The 26,526-nt window shown below is 30.0% G+C and overlaps 1 protein-coding gene across 6 annotated transcripts in view; it reads left to right on the top strand.

The window, feature by feature from the left end:
• LOC100646289 (protein scalloped) overlaps positions 1–26,526 on the top strand; it is a 340,073-nt gene that overhangs the window by 63,543 nt on the left and 250,004 nt on the right. Inside the window, exon 2 of one of the 6 annotated variants that reach the window (XM_048405341.1) lies at positions 3,979–4,046. The exons of the other annotated variants lie outside the window; for them this stretch is intronic. The gene's annotated coding sequence lies outside the window, so the exon portion shown is untranslated. The remainder of the gene's footprint in view (positions 1–3,978; positions 4,047–26,526) is intronic. 6 annotated transcript variants of the gene reach the window in all.

Here is a 26,526-nt window from a genome sequence, read left to right on the forward strand (position 1 = left end):
GTGTTATTTTTAATTGAATTTTGATACATGGTTTCATATTACAATAAGAAGTTGAACGTTGAAAATTGCGCTTTAAATTAAAATTGAAGTTAACACCATAACGTAATTCTTATTCTAATAATATTATGATGTTGTAAACAGTAAAGGTAAATTTGAAGTTAAAATATCTGGAATCTCGGACTAATTAAATTTCATTTCATTTTTACGTCCTGCTATATGCATACATATAGTTTAGATTATCCCAACAGATTTTTTCGTTCTATAAGGAAATAATAGATGCACAACATTTTTTGTTTTGTTCTATTGAAACAAATATAATGGATTTATAAAACGGAAGAAACTTTTGTGGCAACATAGTTCCACATAAATTTATTTTACAAATATTTTTGTAACTCGTTAATTACGTAGAGTAGAGGAAAACGTTTCAAATTAATTTTATTACCTCTGATTGCTTTTATTTAAATAATATGCTATTTCTTCTAAAAAAGAATATTTTAGGTTTTAAGACCTCAATAAGATTTACTACACCCTAAATATTTGACTTCTATGCACTGATTAATATAAAAAGTACATAATGTCAAATATCATGAAAGCAATCGCTTACCCTATCTTCCTCCAATAACAAAAAGTTATTCAACACATACAATTTGTTTTATAATTATACACTAAATCTTTTAAAATGTTAATTACATTTGTGCTGCAAATAATGTTACAAATATAACAAATGCTATATTCATGAAAACTATATTCATGAAATGTAATTTTAATTCTGTCTTTAATATCTATTAATTCTCTACCTTTCTTACGATTTACGGTTTACGAAATGCCATTTATTATCTATTACCTACATTTGGAACGATATTTGCAAATCAATCATCAAGGTGCATTAGAAGCTTTAAATTTTTCATTGAATTTTACCTATATTTTGTGCAGAGAATCCATTTTCACTGAAATTTGTCTGTTCTAAATTGGTCCAACATTTAATAGAACATTTATTAATACGTTCTTAAACCTATTCATAGTTTATTAAAAATATGTTGCATCTATGAAAGATGTCTCACAAATTTTTACAAGTCTGTCTTAAAAGTTCCCCCTGAATTATTCATAAACTGTTATGCCATTGTGAACTATAACTATTTAAGGTTAAATTGCTTAATTTTGAAATTTTTAATTTAATCTAATTTAATTGCTAATCTTTCTCGTGGATAATGTAAAATGCAAAATGAAATTTTTAGTAATCTAACATATGTTACTGTGTTTATTTATAACCTGAAGATATTATTTGATAGTTAGTTTTCATTGCTCTGATAAAAAAATAGTTCAATTAACGTGTTAAGACAATCACCTCAACCCTATAAGAGGAGAAAAATAGAACAGTAAAAATGGATGAAAAATGAAGAGGAAAGACAAGGGAACAGTAAAAAAATGAAATAAGAAACAGTAAAAAGGGAAAAAAAGATCGACTATACATTTCCGGATTAGGACCTTATCACGAAATCAAGCGAGTTGGTACCATCCAGCAAATTAAAAACCGTGTTCCTCTCAGGGCGGCGGCGTAATCTTCGGAAAAATCTTCTTTCCGCGATAAAAAGTAACATTACACGTGGAGGAGAGGAGGAGCGAATCGTGTACAAGAGAAAGCATCGTCGGACAGGGCAACTGGAATAAAAAGGTTTATGGTTGTTTCGGGTGCTCTATCTTTAGGACCTACATATCATGCCACAGTCGCTCTTCTCCTCTTCCCTCTTCCCTCTTTCCTCTTTCGTTCGTTCTCTTTTTCTCTTTTCCACTCGGAACCCTCCTGGCTGAACCCTCGACTGAGTTATTTCACGGTTAAAATAGTCGAGTGTTCGTTTCGAGCGAGAGGTTTGTGCAGTTTCACGCGAAGAAAGTACTCGCAGTCGAAGCACGCCTCTGAGTTGTCTATCTCTCTTTCTCGTGCTTTTTCGGATTTCCTCGACGAACTCTCTCGTGATCTTCCCTCTGAGGCTTTAATGCATCCTGAAGAACGTTTTGGGAATGTTAGGTTTGGATCGAGCAGTCTCTTCTCTGTTTTCTACTTTTCTATTTCGCTATCCTTGGCGTTTTGGTTTTAGAGTTAGGTTAAGGGAGGGAGAATTAGGCATGTAGATGAATTTTCTTCAGCTGTTTCAATGCAAGTGGATTGTTTTTCGAGTCGAAAAGCATTTCTTAAATCGCTTAAACTTATGAAACACAGTATTAATAATTATACATTTGTGAAGAAATTACCATAATGTGTAAAAGTATATATAGTATTTAAAGGATAAAGTAAATCTCTGTTTTGGTGGTATTTGCCCAGTTTTGTTTGTAAATATATGTATCTGCACGAGAATTGGTACTAATAATTACAAGTACAATAACTTTAAAGTAAGTACTACTACTACTAAGTACAATAAATAATAAAGTAAGTACTACTAAGTACAATAACTTTCATTAGTGATTTACGACTTTTCTATGTTTGTGGATTGTTTCTCGAAATGGAAATTCTTTCTTTAAGTACTGAATCTTTTTATATAGTTAGCATAATGCTTTTGTATATTGATGCTATAACGAATGGGGTGACACGATACTAACACATAAGTACATATATAAATATAACAAAAACCATATTTTGTTAATCCTTGAGTGTGATAATCGATAAGAATCAGAAGTAAATTGGTTAATAAAAAATACTTCTTGAAAAGTATTAAATAGGAAAGCAATTGAAACTCTCAATTTTTGACATTCTTTTAAAGTTACATTTGAATCCTTAATAAAATATGCAGAGTCGTATTAATTTGTATTAATCTCTCTAATACACTATAGTAGAGTGTTTTGAGGAATTCAATAGTGTATTTGAATAAAATGTAACAATGTTAAAAAGGTAGGACACAAAATAATTCTAAGAAAAATGCAAAAATATATGAAATATGAAAAATAACGTACACGCTATAATATGTAATCATTGAAACAAATCATTATTTAGAACCTATCTCTCAATTTCACGCGCATAACAATATGAATTTGATTAAACATTTGTAGTCTGGTCACTAGTATTTTATTGTTAATATTGGAAATCCAAATAACGAATAAATTCATTTCAATGAAAAATATGACTTGATTCAATTAGTTGCGATAATTTTTAATTTGAATCCATTACAAGGTCCTTTGCGAAAGCCTTCTCATTCGTAATAATTTGATTTGTGTTAAATTTTTAAAAAATGTGTATCGTTAAAGTAATATATTTTAATAATATAAAATAGAAGAAATGTAATTATATAATTATAAATTTAGAAACTTAGAAATCTACATATTCCGTTTCTCGAAAATGAATCTTTAAATGAAATAATTTTGTTCTACATTTTCAATTTATTTTCAAGTATAGAATAATATCCTGTTGTTTATCCAATCAGAGAATAGTCTAATATGTACACATATTATATTTACAATTAGAGAAATTCCAAATCCGATGTTCTCGGGAAAGAAGCCTCGTATTAAAAATCGTCATTTTATATTTCTGACTTACATTTGCGCAAGAACCATCACTCTTCGGTTTGTACCACTATTTTCAATATATCAGTGTACAATGATAGAAACGTATTATAGTTTGAGTTCTATATATATATATCTCGTACATTATATAGAAGCCTATTTATTCTTATAGTAGTATTTAAATAATTTTATATATTCATACTAGAAGTAGTTACTTTACTGTTTTAATCATTTTCCTGCTCAAAAATTGCAGGCGTAAAATTATTATTAGCTAGAATGAGTTAATTAAACTTGCCGCAGCCTAGTGAAACAGATAGTAACTATAACTATTATTTATGAGTAATTAGAGAGAGAAAGTGTTGTTTTATATTACCTACAGGTATATATAAAAAAGGAAAAGGAATATTTACATATACATTAAAAGAAAGCGCTAAATACAGATATCATTTATCTTAAATTTATTAAATAATGAATTATTTATTTCAGATAAATGATACTCTTTCAAGACGAATATCTTGGAACTGGTAATTATTACGGGTATTACGTTAAATGAGGTAATTATACGCTAAGCCTCTTCTAATAGAGTATCTTTATTATTGCTAGAAAAATCTTTAGATTTCCTGTCGTCTTAGTACTATAGAGATGTAAAGATAGAGTACGCGAGTCATATACTACCACGTAAGACGGTGTAAGTGGATGTCATATAGGAATAGAAAGAGAACACTGCATAGAGACGTTTTCTGTCCTTGTCTAATCAGGCATGCACACTGACACCACTCGTTGATGGGAGTTACACTTACATATCTACTAGACGAATGTGCATGGATTATTAGACAAAAACACAAGAAGCTTCTATGCAGAGTTCTCTTTCTGTTCCTCTATCGCTTTGTCAGCTCGCTCACGCTCTCTACCTTTATATGTATCTCTACGTCCAATATAGAATAAAAGAAATATGGTGGAAGGAAATCTTTTATAGTGCGTAGATTCATAGATTTTGCGATATAGGAGATATAGAGAAAATTAAGATTTAGCCAAAAAGGGGGAAGGATCTCGCAAAATTTATAAAAAAACTGCAATAACTTGGAGGCATTTTCATTCTTTGAAGTATTTATTATATATGAGAAAACCAAATCTAAAAGTTGTTTAAGATATAAATAGAGTATAGTTCAACGTAACATAATATATTACAAAATTCGTAAGATTTCGTAATGAAAAAAGTGCACATTTTACAATTATGTTACAATTACGTTATAATGAAAGATGATTATTTCTCTACTCAAATCTAAAATTTTATTACCAAGTAGCCTATTACGTAGAATACTAATTTCCTTTTCTTCAATTTCCTACATGTTGTATTTCTTTCATTTCACTATTTAAAGCAATAAATCCTTCATGTAAAGCAATACTTGTACTAATTTGAACGTACGGAATCTGATCTTGAAATCTCTAATTATTATAAGCGTCTAAGTAGTTCAAATACAGTCAGTTACAAAAGCCTATGTACATCTATCTAATTTTGTATATCTGAGAAATCAGATATACATCAAAGTATATCAAAGTATATCAAAGAAATTAAAGACTTTGTTAAACAATTATTTATACACAGTACATATGGATAAAATTATGATCGACGTATTTCTAAAAGGAATTTAGAAAATTCAAACGTTTGACTTACAAAAATCTCAGGATAAAATTACATGAGAAACGACAAATGTTATCAGTGCTTATGTACGGAAGATCTATAACATATTAATATAATATTAAATCTAATTTTGTCATTACATGTAGATATAATAGGTTTATATAATTTTTGTTACATTGTATTTTATATTTTTCTATTTCTTTTTTTTTTAACAAAGCTGAGAGTGAATAAATTGTATTACATTTTAACAATATGTGTTTTGATATATCATCAAAATTCATAGATCTAACGTTTTTGATAAGACATTTTATATCGTATGTAGACTTTTGTAATTGACTGTGGGTGAAAATCAATAAGAGATCAATGGATTCAATTTCACAAATACATTCCAAAACACAATCAGAAGACACATAATCCTGAAAATTGACGCGTATTTCAATAATAATTTTAGGAGATTGTTACAGAAACAAGCATCAGAGGCTGATATTTAATTTTTACGCGTTACGTCCGTTGGTAGTGACTTAATAAGCGCGCGCACCTGCAGGAGGCGAACCATGAATGAAGTTTCCACAATGGTGGGGACTTTGGCAAGTGGTTCGAGCCCGGATGCGTGGTGATTCGAGCGCATTTTGCTTTCTACGCAAAGTCGGTCGTCCTGGCCCGACTTCTTGGCGCGCATACAATTTCGATTATCTCGTTTCCGGTCGGTCCTCTTCACCTCTCTAATCTGTCTCCTGATGGTTAACGAAGCAGTCCAGATACGTAAAAGGAATTTGGTTCCAGAGGAATTCAGAAGATAGAAAATTTTGAATTTAGTCTGTTAATTCCGTTATACAAAATTGTTCTTCTAATTTCTTGTAGTAATATAGGATTTAAATATATATTTCTTATGTTTTGTAGGGCTAGAAGAGACTGAAACTGTTATAAGAAACTGAAATTTCTGTTCTGCTTACAGTTCCTATATCGATTCTCATATCATTGTTATAAATAATTTGTTATTTTATATCGACTAAAAAGCGGTCATAGAATCAATGTTGTTATCTGTTTTATAATAACTGAAATCTTATGCTTCGCTATAAATAGTTACTTACTTGTAATACTAAATAATTACTTATTTGTATCATACTGATGTTTAAGAATAATGAATTATAACATGAATGATCAATTATGAAATTTAAGAAAATTAACAAATGAATAATTATTAAACAATACATGTTTGTTTTAAGTTACTAAATTTCGTAACAATCTATTGAAATGGTTCAACGATTCTTTTTCCAGCAATATATATCATGTATATGATTGTAGCATGAGTATTGCTCAAAGTTTGAATGTATTTATATTGGGCTATTTTGATACGTTTCAATACGTAATATATTTAGGAAGAAAAGATATTTAGCAGGAAATGGGCTACAGATATAGAATTGTTTATTTAAAATAGCTTAAAGGACAGAACGTTTCAAGGCAGTTATCGATTCGAAGAAGCTTTGCTGTCACGTAAGCTATTGGCAATTTTACAAATTTTAATAGCAACGCCTACATTCTAAATACATATTAGCCTTAAGCCGGCGTTGCTCGGTTAGTAAATCATCAATACACATTTGCAAAATGCTAAATAATTTTGTCTTTTTTGCTTAGTAAGCAAGAATATTTCTTATCATAAAGATTTTTGAATTCCAAAAATTCGTAACTTCGTTTCTACTAATACTTGTTTTATATTTTTTCATACTAATAGATATATAAAAATTTTTGTAGAAGATCATAAAAAATTATATTAACTATTAATATTTTTCTTTCTTTCTTCTTAGTGAACAAAGATATTTTATATTATACATATATCCAGGTCTATACTGATGCATATTTTACATATCTTTTATATAGTAAGAATATATGAAAATTTGTATGTTTTACAACAGTAAAACATACAAAATTCACAACAGTTTGTGTGTTTTACACAGTGTATGTTTTACACTAGATGTTTTACAACATCTAAGAATTGAAAAAGGAATCAGCTTAGGTGTTTGTTATCACCGAAAACTTTTTGTCGCAAGATCTATCGAATTAAGGGAAATTATTATATTAGATTGTCCCAGAAGTTTCTTTCGTTTTATAAGGAAATAATAGATGCACAATATTTTTTGTTTTATATTATTGTATTGAATTATGTATGATCCATTTTGTTCTATTGGAATAAAATAATATAAAACAAAAAATGTTTTGCATGTATTATTTCCTTATAAAATGAAAGAAACTTTTGGAATAACCTAATATCATTAATGTCTTTGGCATTACTTTCAGACTAATAATAAAATTAGCGATAACATTAGGTAGTGCAATATTGGTACAGTTGGGAAAGTAATTCCAATTTTTTGGCATGTTATACATAAATATATATTGAAAGTCTTTGTTTTGAAAGAGCTTATTTTCGTGAAGGGGTTTTGAACAATATTAAAATTCGAACTAGATTTTATATGATCTTTCCAAGAGGCACTTTGATAGAGGAAATAATTCATATCTCAAGAGAACAATCCATTTAATCTCAAGTAATTGTGGGTAGATGAATTATACGTTGTGACAATTGCTAGCTTTCTTCCGTTAGATAATGTTTGTAAAGTTTAATTCTATATTTTCTTCAATTATTTTATCTGGACATAAAATCATTTCTAATTCTATATTGAATTTCAACTTGGAATATTTGAAGAATGCAGAATATTTATTTCTTCTTTATCAAATGTTGGGGAATTTTATATAAGAAATATTAGAAGAAAAAAATTAAGGCAGAAATTGTTAAGTAAAGATTATTGTATGAAAATGTGCAAAAAATTGTGAATATTAAGGGAATATTTAATACTAAGAATTTGAAACATTTTAATAGTACTCATTTAATAAGACAATATTGTAATGAAAAATTAATATTGTAATTGTATATACATTGGAAGGAATGTTTCAAATTGTGGATAATTCAGTAAAATTATTAAAAATCTCTGTAATAAATTAATATCTAATTTATTCTACAAAGCATTTAATTCAGTCTCCTTCATTCAAAATTGTTTGTTTAGCAGTAACAGTTTCAATTTTCTATTAAAATGATGCAGTTACCCTTATCGAGAAGTATAACTGTTTAAAAATTAAGCACTTAGATTATTTAATTGTTTCGACTTCAAAGTAACATTACAGTTTTAATATAAGAGGGGAATACTTTAGAAAATCATATTTATAATGTGTGTTTCGATATTTCCATTTGGGTTAATTTCAACACATGGAGATATATGTATTTCACATCTACTACTTTTTAAACTACATTAAGTATTACTCTATCAATTCAACAATATTATCTTTTTTATGAGTAATATGACTACATAGGGATACAAATACATTTTGTTTGGCTCTTTGCATTATTGCTATAAAACATTAGACCCTTATAGTAATGATAATGACCAAGCTTTTCTAAGGCAGACGTTAAATTACAATTCTCTTTTATACAAGCATTATAACAACTACATAAAACATCTCGTTCTCTTATTAATAATATTATGTTAGAATATTTGGATAATAAAGATTTAGATAAGTGAGATTACACGCTATAAATCATACATTTCATTGAACTCAATAATTTTCAGAAATATCAGCTTAGGATTTTGTTATTTAATATAGCCGACTTTGTTGATCTAAATACATATGGCCGATTTCATTAAATTAAAGAATATTATTAATAATTGGGATATTATTACGATTGGGAAAATGATTTCAAATATTTGCCTGGATGTGTGCGTCCAGTGTATGCATGTATATTGGAACCTACTACAATAAAAATATTTTTCTCTTGTGAGAATAATCTGAAATTTGAATTTTTATAGATCTCATCATTATATCATTATGCTATTACCTTTCACATGGTTACATTTTTTTTAGTTTCTTAACTACTAATTGATAACGATTTCATTCTAAGACACATGTGGTGCGTCATCAATTTCATCAAATCCAAGTAGTGCACGATCATCAACAGAGTGAATATTTTATATTCATTTTCTGTTCTCAACTGTAATAGATATTTAATGAATTATATGTTATTCCATAGTACAGTACCTCATATATACATAGCAATTGTATAATCTTTTAATGCCAATAGTATGAATTATACTAAATGAGGGGAAAAAGAATAATAAATCAAATTTTCTGTTTACTGTCAAAAAGCCGGATCATATACATAAACCCAAATAATGAACATTTTCTCCATTTTCTCTTCTTTTTGTTTTCTCCTTTATTACTTTATTTGCAACAAACATACAAAATGAAATTTTCCCAGCGCGTTCCCGCCAGCCAGTTACAAGTAGATGGGAGGATGGTTCACGCGGTCGCTCGATTTTCCCAAGCGAGTTTACTCGCGGACGGGAATTATTGCTCACGCGAGTAATGCCAGCGTTGCGCTGGCTCGCTGACGTTTAAGCAGAGTTAAATATTTAAATCGCGGCGGATAGACCCACGCTCGCCGCCTACCACTGCGAACAGTTCACCAACCAACTTCAACCAAACCCAGCCAGGGGAAAATATCTTTCCCAGCCGGCGTTGATTTCGCGATCGGTTTGCGCGTGCACCGGCGTCGATCTTGAATAATCGTGCCCGGCCATTATTAGATTCATCGATTACACATCGATCCATATAGTCTGACTGTATTTTTACGACCGTCCAACGTGGTTGCGCAACGAGTTGCAAATTTGCATCGCGGTGCGTCTGTTGATATGCAGACGTGGACACAGCGCGTACCAAATTTAGTCGCCGATTGCCGATGGAAAATTTCACGATTGATTCGTTGATAGTCTATATCTAGATGTTTTATATTTTTATATTGTATTCTTATCTTTTACATCATATTATGACAAATGTTGTAATTCTCCAAATTTTTAATTAAATTAACGATCGAGGACCATATTGTAAATGCATTTAATAAAAAATATTGAAATTTCTATTTTAGAACAAGATCGTCACTCTCCGGAGTTGCGTGCCCAGATCTTCTCTCAAAGTAATGTATAAGCAGCGCCGGGGGATTATTGTGGCAGGATAGAGAAAATTAAAACAGAAAAGATAGATCGCTTGGCATGTAGTCGCTCACGAAAGTATTTCTACGCTTATCATAGAGAACTTCTGTAACCATGATAAAATTACATTCTTTTTATATTCACAGCTGCAGAAAGTACTTGTATTTATAGTTACAAAAGTAATTAATGCATTTACTATTACATTTATTATGTACTAATTAATTAATCCCGACTATAATAGATTTCATATAATTTTTAGTAGGGAAATATTCGTTAATTGTAGAAAAATAACCTTTTGCACCGTCGTCATCCGCGCTACGGAAAGGAGGGGAGAGGTAACTCTCAACGCACTACGAAGTTCGACGGCCCGCCGCGGTCTAGTAGTTTAACATGATCCAATGTTAGATATCGCTGAGACAATGTATCTAGATACTAATTCTAAGGCGAAACTTTTTTTATTTTTAACGTTTCTTGACACTTAGACAACCGCGCGCGCTACAGCGAGCTATACGCTTCTCACCGCACTGGACAAGCCAACTTATAGGATGTCCACCGCGCCCGCACAAACCAACCTTACGCTGTCCACCGTGTATTTTCCCAAGTAACGAGGACTAATATTCACTACTTGAAAAACAAAAGAAGTTTAAAAATTATTTAGGTGGTCAATTATATTCTGCAGTAATGATTTTGTTTAACGATTTCACATATCGTTTATACAAAACATCAAATTAAAAGTATATATTAAAAATATAAAAAAATGTCGTTAAAATTAAAAACATTAAAGATGACTAAAGATAATTAAGACGACTTGAACGTGAAATTAAAAATTTATAATGCATTTTAGTATTTTTTTACAGTGTGGTATCGTTCAATTATAACTTTATTTAGTCATAACTGATAGTGTAACTTTTTAATTAATTTTAATACCACTAAATTGGTGTATTTTATCATATACTGTACTTTATAAAAGCAGAAAAGTGTCACAATTAATTGGGAACAACTCCCGGTAAACAATAACTGATAATAACAACAAAAAAGAAGAAAACGCCTTGCTAAAGTCAAAAAGGGAGGTCTGCCCTTTCGGTCACGCAGCGATGTCCTTCACAGAGGGGAGATCTCCCCGTACGGTTGGCTAAGTGTTAAATTGAACTTTTACTAAGGTATTTGTGAAATCTTTCTGATTAAAACGAGAACAAACACGATATAATTTACTTATAATATATTTACTTATTGATATGTATTTAATTATCATTTATTAAGTAAGCAAGTATGCGCCAGATTATATTGTGTTTGGTCATTTTAATCAGAAAAATGTAACAAACATGTTGGTAAAAGTTTCGTTCAACACAAATAAAAAATGAGAAAGTTTGATTTTTGAATTAAAGATTTCAGCTTATCGCGAGCCTTTAAATATTTACCGAATGCCTCGACTATCAATCCCTCTTCTTCTTTCACTGATATTGTCCTTTTCTATGTTCGGCACGACTAAGATCTCAGCTTTCAGAAATAGAATTGTGTCCACCTTCACATAATTGCAAAACTTGGGCGCCGATTTCTGTGTGATTATCGCAAGTATTCCGTACTTTCTATGATTACAAAAATTTGATAGTATAGGAATAAAATATTGCAATTTGACGCATCTAATATCTATCTAATATAATAAATCTATTCTATTTCCTTTCTATTACTTAAGATTTATTAAAACTGAATATGTATTATCCGTTGCTAGATTCCGATACATGTTCAAGCGGAATAAAATAATTATTTTTGATGTATCTCTTTCGAAAATTGGAAAATTAACGTTCCATTAAGTTTGAGTAAACTCATTATCGCATTAATTACACTTTCGTTTAATTGACTGTTATTATCCTTCGTATGCTTTTCCCATTATTATTATATAATACGATCAGTATTTATGGATTGATGATAAACTCTGATACGTTTCACTATTTCAATACTTGCGCACTATTATCGCCTATAGATAAAACTGTGTTGTAAGAATATCATGTAACTGGTATATTCATTCACGAATTTGCTAATAACTAGGATAGTTAATAGCTTGTTTTCGTTATCTCTCGATTCTTTCCCCTTTTTAATATAAACAATTTAAAAAGTGTATTTTTCAATTATTCATTTAGGAGTGTCATTAAAACTATGGGAAATTAAAAAATTAAGAAAATTTGTAGAATCAGTTTTTTTTATGTATAATAGGGCAAAATTTTTGTATTTATTAATTTATTTCTTATAGATGTGATTTAAATCTTCATAGAGAAAATATCATACAGTACATTATACATTATACATCGTTGAACAATTTACAATTATAATACGAATTATCACGTTATAAGCTTTCCAAAATTCTTCGGAGTTTAAATGACTATCACTTACATTACACAAAAAAAAGCTTGCCATTAATTACGTAAAAAAGATATTATATAGTATTAATTTATATGTAATTCTAATAAATTTTAATAGTATGGACTATTACAAAAATCTAAAATTATCAAATAAATAGGTACACAATTTACTTGTTTCACTTAAGCTCCTAGTACTATTGTCATGTCAAAGATGACTACAATACTTATCCCTATTAGATTTATTGAAATGTCATTAATATTATTAATCATGCTTACTGTTAGACTGGCGGATATTTATGGAAATTTGCATTTTTATAAGTATAATAAATAAAGTGGAGCCTGGTACTAAATAAAGTAGACAGTACTTTACTTTAGGTATTTTATATATTTTTACATATCATATTCTGTGCATTTTAAAATGCATCGAAACCACCCGTCTTTTCATCACATAAATTATAGAATAAATGTAGAATGAAATATCTAAAAATTAATTAATCTAATTTTCTGAATCTGAATCTAATTTTATGACCTAACGGCATTAATTGAGGATTAAATTATAATATATGTATTCACAAATGTTATTATATATAATTTCATGCCAAATGTATTGCTTTTTTGTCTGTCTTATCCACGAGGCAGGGTTAATGAAACAAAGCATCAACTCGAAGGGAGGTAACATACACCTTTTCGTTATTTCTCACAATCGCCTACGCCTGGCTGTTCACCAACATTGAGACCCTGGTTTTCTAAGAATCGAAAATAATCACGTTTTCCTTCTCTCTGGCTTTTCCCCTCCTTCCTTTCAAAAGCATCGTGCATCGTTGAAGCAAAACGGAAAGACCAATTTTATTAGCGATTCCTTTCGCGTTCGAATTATTTTCCGGATTCTCCGTCATTGAACTAATTAAATTTACGATTTAAAGAAAAAATGTACAAAGATATTCTATAAATGACATAATGAATCGTAGAAATGGTTAGTTATATTTGTCAGAGTACCTAAGAATTAATTTTATATAGTTGCTAATTAAAATTTGACTAATTTCATTTTAGCAAATTAAATATTATACACTTGTACGCTATAATAGTGTCATATGAAAGTTAATTATTAGTGTATAACTAATAATCTATTATTCAATTTTATAAACTTTCCTTTTAACATTCAACATTTTTGTACGACTTGAAAATAAGATATTCCAAATTATTGAAATTTTGTCAACACTGTAAGAAATACCTATATAAGAAAAGCCATGTTTTATTAATAGAGACATTATTGTAACATTATAACTGAAATGTATTGGAATCATAACTTAATATTAATGGATAAATGATTAAAGTTATCAGATAAATTTCAAAGGAAGATTACTCTAATGTTTGTTAATGAAGATTAGCTTTTATTTCTTTTATATAATTTTCTATTGTATGAAACAATAACTAATGAATTCTTTCCTTTCTTGTTTCAGGTAAGTCTATTTTGAAGTCTATGAAGCAGACTTTTTGACCATCCCGAACACACTTTTAAGAGGCGTTCTTTATGCGTTCGACACACGGAATGCCAGATTATGTACGCGTAATGAGTGAGTTCGTTTCTTTTTGTACTCTCTCGTTACATCGAATCTTCCCAAATGAAATTACCTATTCGCATTTTTTATTGGTTGCATATCAAATACCAATCCAGCAGATATGACTATGGTATCATCGTTTAAAAATCTATTAATTTTTACATTTATTAAAGATTAATTTGAATGTTTAGTAATTTTTTAATTAATTAATTTATTTTTTTTGTTTATTTTTCTCTAATTCTTAGATCTCTTGAAAATTAATTCGAAAATTGACTAATTTTTTAATTTGTTGAAAATTAATTCCAAAATTTATCAATTTTTTAATTTATTTATTTTGAAATCGATATTTGTGGGAAAAATTCGGGATATCTTTGTTCTGTGTTACTCAATCGAAATATTAAGTTTTAAATTAAAGGTTTTTGAAATTGGAATAAATATAATATTATGCGACATAGAATTCGATAAAACCATCTACTAATAGCTTAAACAAAATAGCTTAAGGTAAAAAAAAAGAAAAGAGAAAGATTAGTTGAAATAAGCTAATACGTATGTTTATAAAATTTCTAATACAATTTTTTAGCGAATTCTAAAGCTTAATGTATATCGAGTTATTTCATTAGCTCATATCATAAACATAACGCTTGTGCATTCTTTTAATCCCTTCATGTACAAATTGATCCTTCATAACTCGAAATAACAGATATGTGTGCACCTCGCAATAAACAATCGTATCTGAATCATCCACCATATTCCTGGCCCTTACATTACATGCGTGTCACTCGCGCGCTATATATTATAACCTATATTGTCGTTTATTTTCCTAAATAAACGATCGATTTCTGGAAAGTAAATTTGTTAGCTCCGAATTCAAAAAACATTAACTTTTGTACAAATTCTTCTTAAGTCGTTTTCGTTTGTTAAATCTCTCTTAACACTATAAACTCCACTGCTGGAAGATCTTAGCTGTTTTTCTTGAGATTCGGGGCTCGCCTATACTTTTACCCGGCCATGTCATTATCGGATGAATTGCGACGGTGCGTAAAAATCCAGTAAAATGTTACTATGCATCTTGGAGGGGTAGAGCGTGTTTCATAGTCGCCCACGCAATCCGTCGACATGATTTATGACGATTCGAGAAGATTGTGCAAGACGCGTTGCACGGAAATCCTGGAAGATCGAAGAGATAATTTTTAAGCTCAAAGATGATGCATGATATCCTGAATGAGAAATTCAATAGTGTCGTGGAAGATATCCGCGCGAGGTAAACTATCCTTCCTTGGTAGAAGTTGTGCGCTGTCGTCATCTTCATGAAAACACTGATGAGAATTGATCGATGTTTAAGTTCAGGGAAGCTTTCTTGGAAAATATATCGAAATTTGGGAAAATGTATCGTACTTATTTGTTGATAATGAGTATTTATGATGTGTTAAATGTTATCTGAGTTAGAAAGAGATATGGTATTTGGGAAAATTGTGTAGTGATTTATGGAGTTATAATGCTTAGAATAGATAATAAAGATTCGATTGCAGTAAACATAATAAAAATGACAGTATTTTCAAATAGATGAAATTTTCGTTTAAGACCTCGTCTCATTCATATTTACATGACATTTATACGATAAAAACTTTGTAATTAAATTCATTTCTTAGATCCATTCCTTTATACGAATTGTTTTTGAATTGCGATGTTCGAATATCTTGAAATAAAATACCCAAAGAAATATAATTAATATACATTATTCAATGTATAATTATCTTTTTATAAATGTGCAATTTAAAACTTCAGTTTCTTTCGGAATTTTTTTATTCCAACTAAAGAAATATTCAATGAGCTCATTAACTTTTGCAATTGATATTAATTAACATTGCTGTTTCACATTAAAAATTAGAACATATTCATTTGTTCTACCAAATACTTCTTAATAAATTCATTAATAACGATAACGATAACAACACACATGAATTGAAAACATTTTATCAAAAAACGATGGACATGTCTTTTGACTCTAAATAATTTCATTTCAATCAAGACACCGAACGAAATCATGATTCTTTACACCTTATTACAATTTCAAACAGTTCTCGTAGCTAATATCTCGATACCGCCAGATTTTTGAAATTATTATGGCGAACGTACGCTACGACGAAGAATCTAGAGAACCGTTTTAGAAATTTTACTTCTTCCTAGAAGTTATGTTGTTCGTTAGAATGACTTTAATGCCTCAATATGTATGTATATATATTTATATAAATTATATTTATTTTTATGTAGTTATAAATAGTGGAATATGAAATTTTATTTATATATGTTTATATACATAAAACGAATAAAAGAATTAATAAAGAAATTTATAATATCTAAAAAAGTTTTAGAAATATATTTACGAGTAGTATTATCTGTATATGTTAAACCTACATATTATCTATTTTTGAATTTATAAAAATGATATTTATTTTAAATTTAAATGTTGAACTTATAGAAATGATACTCATTTTAAACTTAAATTTTGAACTTATAGGAACGACATTTACCTTGAATTTAAGTTTTGATTTTATATCTTCGATTTAAACAAGCAGCTACATATATCACAATCCAATTCGTTCGCACAAAAAGTTTCACATAAATTGCTGAAAACCTCCGCCATCTTGTACCTAATTTACAAATTCACAACGTTCGCCTTAATTTACCGATTCTTCGACACGTAATTAATAATGAAAAGCAGAAAAACACATATCTCCTCGATCCAATTTGAACATTTTAGTTTCATCGTAATAGAAATATCTGGTGAAACGCGTACAATGTGTTAATGTTCTTAAAGTTAATCGATCGATCTTGAGGATCGAAGCAATTAACGTCAGGATCGCCTCACAATGATGAACGTTCGTCATTTTAAGACCGGTTTCCATCCATGACTCACCATTGCGGATTCTATAAAATTCCACTATCAATGCGCCTCTCTCGGATTCCCCTTTGCTTTTACTCGATGCGCAGTTTTTTCTTCTTTTTATTTTATTTCTTTCTTTTCCTATTTTGTTATTTTTATAAATCGTTCTATATACCCAGTTTCTCTTTTTTCTTGTTTTATGTTTCGAAAAATTTTGTAAGAGGAATCGAACATTTTATGATTCTAGTGGATAGGACAGTTTCTAGAAAGAAGTAGAATGTTTCCGGAACGGTTCTTTGGATTTTTACTCGCGACGTTGTGATCGTGATTATTTCTCGAAAAATTAATAAGGTACGATTTATGTATTTATAATTAGTTGAGATTAAATGGACTGTTTTGATAGATTTCTACTCTAGAGATTAATAAAAGATTAATAAAGATTAATAAAATAGAATTTTATATAAACGTTATATAATCGTTGAGTTTTACTTTTGCCGTCTTTAATAAGATTTTGCCATATTACCAAATTTATTAAACATTAGTTTTATAGTACTGTAAACTATAATTGAGTCTTTGCTTCGGATAGAGAAAAGTTGTTCAAAGAGTTTAAACTTACTATATTATAAATGCGATTTTCTTTGGGGATTGCTCTTAACACGTTGCCCATTGTAAGAAACTTGGGCTATGTAAGTCGCGTGAAATATATAGTGCTTCTCAGCAAAAAATAGAGAAAGAAGAAAAATTGTCTGAGAGAAAGTACATTCATTCACATTTGAACAATCTTATCGTTACCCTATTCGAGGATAAAATAGTTCCGGACAGAAGGAACCAGATATTTACAATTACATATTACGTCTGTCGTTGTATTAAGGGTTAAAGTTGTGTTGTGTTATTTTATAATAGGTATCGAGAAAAAGATGTTAGACTGATTGTGGAGTCGACGATTTCGTTGGAAATGTTCGCGAAATCGGCTACGGGCATTGATAAATCTTTTGGCGGATAGAATTTCTCTGGGAATAGCGTCGGGAGTTTCTACGTTCTTTCGATGGCACCAGTAACCTTTTGAAATATAAATTAGCCGCGATAAGACGCCTTTGTCGGCTCACTTTGCGTGCCGCTGTTGCGATCACCGTTTTCCATCCTGCCACGGCTAGTAACTGCGGTGCGTGCGCTGTTCAGTTTGCACATGTGTAGCATATACCAACCGCGAAATTCTCCTTCTCGGTGAATTCGTAATCAGAAGCCTGTAATCGCAATTACACATCGTCCAGAACCAACTGCTTTGTGATACGGTCGTATGGGGAAATAATTCTTTTTTGTTTCGATTGCCTTGTTGAACGTGGAAAAGGAAAGATTTGTTTATCATGAAGCTCCGCATCTTTTAGAGTACCGAAATAATCAAGGTTTTTCGAGGTGTTACACACAGTGAAACTTCTTTCCTGGAATATAGTGACTCACAAAAGTATTTGACTACCTACAGCACGTTTTCTATTATATTCAGTTATCGCGCAAAATCAAAATAAAAGAGTCTAGACAGCAAAGAGTTGAATGTTAGTCTAGATATTTATTGAATTTCGCGCTAAAAGAGAAACTATTTTGTGTAATGTTATCAATTTTAAACATAGTTGATATCAAGAGAATCAAGTTCATAGTTGTAGAAAGTAAGAAGTATTTATCACAAGATTCAATTGGCGTCACAAAACCACTATTTTTAATTTTCTAAGAAGATTAATGACGTGTTCGATGATGGATTAATTCTGCAGATATATTCGTCTTAAAAGTAACGTTATCTGAGAAAAAAATAGTTCGTCATCATGTTTAATACTGACGTAAAGAGTTCTTGATAACTAAACTATGTTATGCGTAATACTCTAAATTTATCGTCGATTAAAATAGTACGGTCATGCTATCGAAACATCGAACAACTTCAACATTTTCTTCTTTAATTTGTTTTTTTTTCGTATAAAATATGTATAAATATAATATATATATTATATCATATATTACATATGTATCATATATAATAGTTATATAAATAATATAATAATATTATTTATTTTATTAATTAATAATATATGTCATATACTTTAATTTATTACCATATACTTAATTACATGATATATATGCATTATATCATAATATTATTTATATTATTATTATATATAGATTATATGATATATAGTATGTAAATTATATAACATATATAATTATATAAATATATAATTATACTACTATACTACTATTACTATTAGTGTTCATGACAATATCATTGGTGTAAATTGCAAATTATTTGGATCAATAAAGTCTGTTTATTATTATATGCGGATTAGATTACGTTTATGCAATTTTATATTTTTATAAACATAGCTAAAGAACTGAAGTGTAAATAGAAAATTGTTTAATTTACTAAATATCATAGTTAGCAGATGCTCTATTTTAGACATTTTTGCATATTATATATGTACATTCTCTAGATTTTTGGAAGCTTAAATTCTCCAAATATGCATAAACCGCAGTTTATTTATTATGTAATATATATTGCATGTAATATATATTGCATAATATGCAATATTAATAATATAGTAATAGTACAGTATAATAATAATAGAAGTATTATTAATATTATTAACATCGATGAGAAAATCAGTAATTAAGAAGAGGTAATTAATGAATATTTTTTGAATAACTATTTATGATTACTGTTGTACATAACCTAAAAATGTCAAGTTACTACAATTGGCCAATTTGTAACTTGTAAAATTTTATTAATAACGTTAATTCGCTTTTCTTGTTTGTGGTTCTTAAAAGTACACTAGCCTTCGTTTTACAGTTTCGCTTCTATTTCGTTTCTTATTTCAAATTTTCAGTTCTATAATAAGCAAGGACAGCCGCATTTATCAAGCTGACAGAGTTGTAGGTGGCAGCCATTTTAGAAGTTAGGTTTTAGACAGAAAGATTTCGTTGACAATTTTAAATAGCTCCACTGGTTGTACTAATCGCCTTACAAATAGTAGATGTTTCTTTAAATCTTGATTCAATTTATCGTCTAATAAATGGAAAAACATTAAAACATATATCGAAATTTCGATTTAACAAATTTATTACTCTCTGGAATCAGGAGCTTTTGTATCTAGAATTCTTGGATTATACTTTTGAGATTTTATAATTATTAGGTTAAGTCGTAAATTTAATTTAATTTCTTAAACACAAAGAAAGATAGTTTTCGTAATTGAATTAGTTGGACGTACTAATAAGCTAGGAATTTTCCTATATTTCCTCCGTTATTCGCAACTTACGCAATTACATGTCACTATAGAACATTATAGAATTCCCCAAAGTACGATTATCAAATTTCCAACTAATCGTACATTTTTGCAGCCTAAAACCGACGAATATTCCCAAAACATAAAAGCATCGATCGTTGATAGGCTCAGAATCTCTCACATCAACTATACATATGTCTCGATGAAACAATAATTTCAGTATCGTTACTAGTATTAATTTACGTAACTAGGCGGAAAATAGCCAGGACAGTTGATTTGCTCGTGTTTCGTCGGCTCTGCAGGTTGCGGTCACTGCGGAGAGAGTGACGTTCGAGACTGAATTATTATAGCGGTACACAGCCGGAATATAGAATCTATGTGCATTATGTATATGATATACGTTTATATACGATGTACATACACGTGTGTGATCATACACGTAACTGCGTTTTACGTGTAGATGCAACATAGGGAGTCGGCCAATCGCCGCTGCTGGACGATAAACCTGGAATTGATCCACGTATTTGTAAACCTGCACCAAAGCACAGCGCGTCCTGTTTCGACGAACCTCGTAAAACCGCAGCTTCGTTTTACGACTCATTTCGGAATCTAATTTATCGGTCGGCAACACGTCGTTGCGCGAAACGCTCCCAGACAACTTCTATGCCTCGTTTTGTTTGACTTTCGCATTTTTATTTAATTTTTCATTTATTGTTTTAGACCTTTAACACATCGTTGACCGGAGACATACTTATACCAAACGTATTTAGAGAAAGATATAGTTAAAATTATCGTACGAAATTGTCAAAACTTAAAATTGATAAAGTGTCCATTATAGAATAGTGTGATTGTGTTTATCATTCGCCTTTTGTCATGTTAGATGTTTTTTTACCTTTTGTATGGTGCATCACGAATTTTTAAGTAAAACTTTCTCTGATACTTTGTTCGAGCGATAATGCTAGTGATCCGGAAAGTAATACTTCTTCAGAATATATACATGTAGGTCTGATTCATTACGATGTGAATATTAGACTAATGAAACGACAAAAAAACTTCGTGTTCGATTCTGGTACTGAAAGTAAAAATTCCACTTACTGTGCTGGGGCATGTTCCTTTACTTGCAGAGAAACGGTTTGAAAACAACGTTTTACAGAAATTAGAAGATTTTACAATTAATAATCTGCAGAGTGTTAGCCAAGTAACAGAATCAATCTTTGATAACGACCTTTTTGATTTTCTCATTTCTCAAACAAAGATGTATCATCAATAGAATAAGAAATCATATAAAATATATGAAAGAACTGTAAAATAAAGTGATATAATCAGTATTAATGTATTAAGAGTTTCTAAGAGATTAAGTTTGATGGATCAAATGAATGCGTCCATATTGACTTAGGATGAAAGACAGTCAGGCTCAAGTGTTAGTTTCGGCATAAGTCCCCTTATAAAATATCTCAAATGTTTTCCATATATTTAATATTTTCGTAATGATTGCATAATAGTTACTTAATAATTTAATAAAGATTGCGAAAATATAATTACATGGTTGTTATGTTTATTGAGAATTGAAAGATAAGACATTTGCAGAAAATTCAATTTTATCTCGTCGTACTTCAATTAAGATTCAGATCGAAAAGAAATTACTTATTTAATGCACAACTTTTATTAAATTTGTATTTAAAAAGATCAATAAGATATTATGCAGGGTCATACAATATCATTAAATAATGTAATCAAATGTAGAATGATTCTATGCGTAAGAAAAAGGAAAATTTTTTAGATGTTCTCTAACGGAACTTAATTTTTGTTTCTTTTCTTTAACGGAAAAAATCTTTAGCAGAAAAATCTGAACGATAAATTACGCACATAAATAATAATTATTTCATTTTTTTCATTATTTCGTTTGATTTGAGATTAGAGCTGAAAAAGCCAATTTTTAACGTTTCTAAAGAATCCTATGTCATTTGCAATAATTTAGAAGTGCCAAAATACTTATGAACGATAGTGTGCTTCCATTAATAAACATCAAAATTTCGAACTGAAACTAACCCAATCACAAGAAACGGTTTTTCTCTTTTCATACCGTTTCTGCTATTTGCAGGCATTTTTACAATTACATGGCAAGAAGTAAACATCCTAAAACACATTCATTACGATTCGGAATCTTTTATAGCGGTATATTAAGATTATCCCTAACCTTTCTTAGATTACGTTTTATCTAAACGACTTAAAGATTTTGATGCCCCCCCCCCCCCCCTAATTGAGTCAACCAAGTTCTAATAACTAAATTAAGAGTATAATAAAACTATAACTAGTGTAGTAAAATTATTGTTGATTTGACTGTCTGTAATGAATATAAATTTAAAAAATATGAGATTATGTGCATGTTTTCAACTGTCGAGCGAACCTAGTACAATTATGACAAAGCATTAAGTTTATTTAAATTAATAGTAGGCAATTTTTAGTTAATCAGACAAATAACAACATGTAAAAATGTTATACAAAAGAAACGCCAGGTAGCATAAAATACAGCGATGAGCTTTTATGTAATTACATCGACGAAAGTAACGAATTTAATTGTCTCATAATATTCGAAATTGCTTTCTTATGGGGATGTACGTTTCACGTTGGGAAACACTGCTTTGCGACCATCGGCGTTCTCAGGATATGACACGTATGTCACGTAGAATGTCGAAAGAGTAAAATCGTTCTTGTCGGATCCGCGTCATCGTTTCCTAACCACCCTTAACGACGATCTTAGCCTAACCTTCTCAACTTTTCGTAAATCAACCGTCCCCAATCGTAAGCCAGATCTCTTAGTTTTTTTCCTGATCCTTAATGTGCGAGATGGCTATTATATCTCCAGGTGCGTGTTAGGCCAGCAGGACACGTCAACTTTTGTCCATGACAATAAATCCTGTGGCACGTCGTCAGGTAGACGATGGCCTGAGATCGTCTTACTACAAGTTATAGAGTTCTTTCTCCTTTCGGTTCGTATCCAGTGACGCAAGATCGTTCCATCGGTAGCCTCTCGTTCCAAGTTTTTCGTTGACCAGTTTCTGCAAACAATTCTGATTAACTGAAAAATCTTTAGCGTTTCTAACAGTAGATGCAGAGAATTTTGTTTATTTCTTTAAAATTGATCTGTTTATAATTTAAGTGAGTTTTTATAATTGCGCAACTAATAATGCTTATGTTTAGTTTTACTTATGTTCTATGCAAAATATAAGTTGACATAACTTAAGCATATGATCTTTATGTTTCATATTAAGTAATAAAAAAAAAGAATTATTATAATCTATCAAATATTTAGCCCAAATATCAATGTATATCAAGTAAGTTTTATAAATTAATCAACATAGTAATTTCAAGTGTCTTACCCTATACTTTCCACGTTTGCTACAGCAAGCTGGAAGATGTTATAAAGGGAAATGGTTCGCCACTTTCTCGAGTGAGAGTTCGACTTTTGCGACGGTGTGTTGTTTCGTGCGAGACTGAGGAACTTGTGATATTTGGGTCATCGATTTAGCTCGAATTTTGCGCGTAGTTGCTACATGCTGGCTATAATAATCTATTGTATTAAATGCCTAAATTGCATTATATCGAGTATCGTAGAATATTCGGATTATATTCGAATCCTGAGCGCCCTGGATTCTGGCTAACTGCAATACGCTTACCTCTCTGTCTTTAGATAATTTTTGTTGATTTTACTATTTTATTAGACAAATTTTATTTATAATTGCTTTTATTATTAGTCATTATGACTGTTTTTTGTATTTGACATTAATTACGTATAATTTTTACTGTAATCTACAATTTTTGAGGTCCTGATCTCTCTCTCTATATATATATATCTCAGTAATTCACTGACAAAGAAGTTTGAAAAACTTCTTATTCCTTCAGGCACAACTGACAAGTGTATTCTATTAATGTTTTGCTAGTAATCGACGATCGCTTAATCAGCTAGCGCGAATCGGTTGGTATTTTATCTAATAAAAGGCTAAAAAAATTGTGTCTAGAAGCCACGAATTAAAATTGATGGATTTTTAACGTATTTTGAGATAACTCTCTAATGAGATTTTAATCATTAACTCCATTACAGAAATGAATCTATAACAAGGTTTTTGTTAAGATAAAATTCAACTCTTCATCGTATAGTTAACATATTATATACCTAATTAAGAGTTACTTTAATGGCAGAGCGAGTTCTTTCAGAACATTAGTATAATTATATCTATAGTTTGAAATATTAAGATTATCTAAATTTTATTTTGTTTCTCTTATCTGCTCCAATATTTTGATTATAAAACAGTCTTTCAATGTTATTGTTCAATACATTTTTATGTTACTAAATTGAAAAATCTAACAAGTTACAAGTACTTGATGTACGATCTATATGTAAGGTAGATACTATCTTAATAAATAAGTACTTATTAAAAGTAAATAAACAATTTTTCATAAAAGTAAATAAAAGTATTTAAAAAAAAAATAAAGAAGTATTTTGTTCGGTGTAAAGAATGTTAATTTAATAACTAATTGATATATGAATATTTTCATAAAAATCGAATTGCACGTAATAATGTATAGATAAGTTTTGAAAAATTTCCGTAATGTATTTAAACTGCTATTTTGGCTAAAACAAAATAATTTGTCATTTTTTCAATTCATTAATGTTACTAATTGGTAAATTATCATATAAAGAAACCCTGGTTTAAGGAAACACAGAAAGAAGGCGACTTGGCGACACATGTTATCAATATAAAGAAAAAAATTATATTTTTATTTCCATAAATGAATACAGGTGCCATTCCAGTCTAGTTTCAAATATATATACATATTTACTAAAATTTAGCTAAATCTGCCTAACTTTTTAAAATTATTTCTCAGGAAAATTAGAGCACCAGATACGGTTTTCATCAATCTCAATTTCGTAGACTGGGATTCTGTTAGTTACAAAGTAAGAAATAAAATAGTTTTCTACTAAATTGAATTTTGTCCTGTTTCTGTGTATATCATTAAAATATTTAATAATTCACATTAGGGAAATCTAAATTCATCCAAAACTTTCTAACCTCATAACACTATATCCCTGAAAAAACATTTTACAATCTACAATCACAATCTCAAGATCGTAGGTTGAAAGTTTCATGTGGATCACGCGAGTCCTAACGTATCGATCTACATCGATCAATAAATCCGCGATCCACGGTAGCCGGAACGTGAATTGCTTTAAGGAAAATCATCTAACTCAGTACATTGCATCTGGTTGCTTAAACGAAGAGCGATGCTCTGTTGCACGGCCGTGTTCTGAAATGCACTGACCTTCTATTGTTCGCCGACAAATCGCCGTTCGCCGAGCGCGGTTTCACTTCTTGCTTGCTACCTTTTGCGCCGGTTTACCGATTCGAGGACAGAGAGAAAAGAACGAACCAGAGAGAAGAGATGGACAGGTAGAGCTGCGTGTAAAATCAGGAGGGAGAGAAAGAGAGAGAGAGAAAGAGACAGAGGCGGATTCTGTGCTCATCTTGTGAAGTCGGCACGAATCCTGAGCTGCGCTGTATCGATGCATCTTGACCTTTTTCCTGGCCCTTTCAAATGTCATTAAACCAGAGGCTGGCACGATCTCGTTGGAAAAGGCCTTGAGTGGAAACTCCACGTTGCTCCATCGAGCAGAGGCTCGACGGAGGAAATTAAAAACGGAATAAATTACCGGTGATGGTTTGGAACGGTTGCTTTGTGAGTTTAAAGACGTCTACCTAGACGATGCCAAAACGTGTATTTAGTTAGAATAAAATGCAATCGAGTGCCTTTGAACATCAGAACGATGATTGTAGTTTGATTATTTTGGAATAGATCATATACTGTTTTTTTTAGACAATTTAATTGCATAATAAATAGTATTAGTAGCATACATTTCTATTAGCTTTCCATATTTCGCGAGTTGTGCCCGGCGTTTTCAAAATTTATGACGCTTCTAATATTTTACATTAGGATAGATTACTTGTTTTTAACCATTTGCCCTGGAAAATAATCGATATCTAACCTTATTAACTAATTTATTATTGAATAATTTTGTTACAGGCAAATATGATAATGTTCATTTGTATATCATACAATGTACACATATATCGTATGCATATCTTGCTTTTTTCATTATATATAAGTCATAATAGTTCTCCAACATTTTGTAGGTTAGATCGTATTATGAGAGATGTAACAATCTGTAAGAATTAATATCTTTACATTGTATACTACCTATGCACACAATGTTTTCTATACTCTGTATAATACAGCAT

This window comes from Bombus terrestris, chromosome 4 (assembly GCF_910591885.1).
Source record: "Bombus terrestris chromosome 4, iyBomTerr1.2, whole genome shotgun sequence".
Lineage (NCBI taxonomy): Eukaryota > Metazoa > Arthropoda > Insecta > Hymenoptera > Apidae > Bombus > Bombus terrestris.